Genomic DNA, 2108 nt, shown 5'->3' with positions numbered 1-2108 from the left:
GATCCTCCAGCGCTGACTGGCCGAACGGACGGGGGAGGGGGGGCGGTTACAGCTTGCTCTGCCTCTAGATAGGCAGAGCCAGCTGTCACTCACGCGGGTGGGTGGATCTCGACAGTAATGTCGGGATCCGTCCCGGCTGCGGCGGTCTCAGTATACCGCGAGCTGTAGCTCCCTATATACTGAGCTTTGGATCACGGGAGGACGCTAGTATATGTCCTGTTACCCTGAGGAGAACTATGGGGGAAAACACTGAACCCCTAGGTTCTCCTTTAAATCTTAAAAATCAATTCAAGAACCTTAATTATGAACAACAATGTATCTTATTTGTGTCACTCGGCTGTAGATCCTCCAATCATCTCTGACACTGTCCTTCCTTCTGGAGGGGGGCTACGTCTGTTCCCCATGGTCCCTGTGTGTGTTGTAAAGTAGTCACCACTCCAAGATCGTAGGGTGGACTACAGTCTCAGGTTTAGTTTACTGATTTGTATTCAGACTGTAGTCCATCCCGGGGGAGGGGAGGGGGGACATGTGAGTGCTGCTGATCCATCCATTCATTCCGCACATGGCTCAAGGTCGCCTGTGCAAGGTAAAGGAAGTAATGCAGACAGGACCTGTTGGGGGTATTAGAAGAGTTCAGACACACTCAGCTAACTGAAAAACTAAAAAAAAAACTTAATTTTTGTTTTTCGGCAGCAAGCTCATTAACTGCAACAAACTATAATTACTAATATATTTTTGCGAGAAAAAAAACAATTTGGCGAGCTCAACTGCCGTGACCCGGATTCGAACCGGGGTTGCTGCGGCCACAACACAGAGTACTAACCACTATACGATCACGGCTAGCTGTTTGGCTCGCTGGCTGTGTGACGGCCGGTTGGGGCTCTTTAAATCCTCTCTGATGATGTCATCGCTTCTGTTACAATGTGACAATAACGCCCATTAACCACTTGCTGCCCGGAGCAATTTCCTACTATTTGCATGACGATAAAATCTGAATTTTCGGCTAGGAAAACAGCTTCAGACCCCCAAACAATGATATATGTTCTGAAAGCCCCCTATCACATAGGGGGATAACAAGCCCACTATGTAATAGCAGATAGGGTGTGACAGGTCCTCTTTATGGAGACATCGGGTGTCTTTCAGACCCCTAATGTCACCTAGGGACCCCAAAGAAGCAGAGGAAGCACAGATCTGCTTCACCAGCGTCTTCTCCTGGGTCTTAGAGCCGGAGAACGTGCCCAGTGACACCGGAAGTGATGTAACACATATCACATCTGGGTCCAGTGATCAGAGGAGAGATCCGCATCTGGAAGCTTGCTGAACTCCCTCCGATCTGTCAGGGCAGACCTGCTGTGCCGGTGTTCCATCGAAAGGTCCGACTTGTCGAGTTCTCTGACTGGTGATGTCACATCCGGTGACTGCCAGTAGGAGATCTACACCAGATGGAACTAGTCCGCGTGCTCATGGATTCCTTTTAGAAAATAGAAATCTCCATTGCCACTGCGCCTGCGTGGTGCCGTCAAATTCTATAAGCACACTCGGCACTGCGCCTGTGCGACTATCAGCTCCTATAACCTACGGCAAATAGAACTTTGTACTAGGTTATAGAATTTGATGAGCCGATAGGCGCGCATGTGAAGTGTCAATAGTTAGAGAATTCGGCAACGATTCCTATCACCATCTGGTGTTGATCACCTACAGGCAGTCACCTCATAGTTCTCCTTTAATATCTTATGTACCTTCTTTTAGTTGTAATTGTTATCACCAGGCGCGGAACAACCGGCGGTGCAGCCGGTGCGGCTGCCCCGGGGCCCAAGGCGGTTGGGGGGGGCCCACTGAGATCCGGTCCCGACCGTCCTGGGTATTGTAGGCAGAGGCGGACTGAGCGGGGGCCCCTTAAGAACGGCCCGCCGCAGTGGCGATCACTCTTCTCAGCTCTCTCCTCTCATTCCTGTGGCAGGGTGACAACGCTAAGCCTCTGCTTGTTGTCAGCTGGCTGATCTATGTCATATATCTGATAGGAAGCCCAAAGGCCAACTGAGGTCCCGTTCACCCCAGCGGCAGGCTACAACGGCTGGTGTCCACTGGGTGGCAGCGGTGTGTACCAG

The 2108-nt window shown here is 50.9% G+C and overlaps 1 non-coding gene across 1 annotated transcript; it reads right to left on the bottom strand.

The window, feature by feature from the left end:
- Positions 1-768: 768 nt before the first annotated feature.
- Positions 769-840, bottom strand: TRNAH-GUG. Its single transcript has one exon. It is a non-coding gene; the product is annotated as a tRNA-His (tRNA).
- Between the last annotated feature and the right edge of the window lie 1268 nt (positions 841-2108).

The sequence above is a fragment of the Nanorana parkeri genome, unplaced genomic scaffold, assembly GCF_000935625.1.
Source record: "Nanorana parkeri isolate BGI_ZX_2015 unplaced genomic scaffold, ASM93562v1 scaffold2005, whole genome shotgun sequence".
Lineage (NCBI taxonomy): Eukaryota > Metazoa > Chordata > Amphibia > Anura > Dicroglossidae > Nanorana > Nanorana parkeri.
The sequence above is the reverse complement of the archived record's forward strand: the minus strand, read 5'-3'. Positions and strand labels throughout refer to the sequence as shown.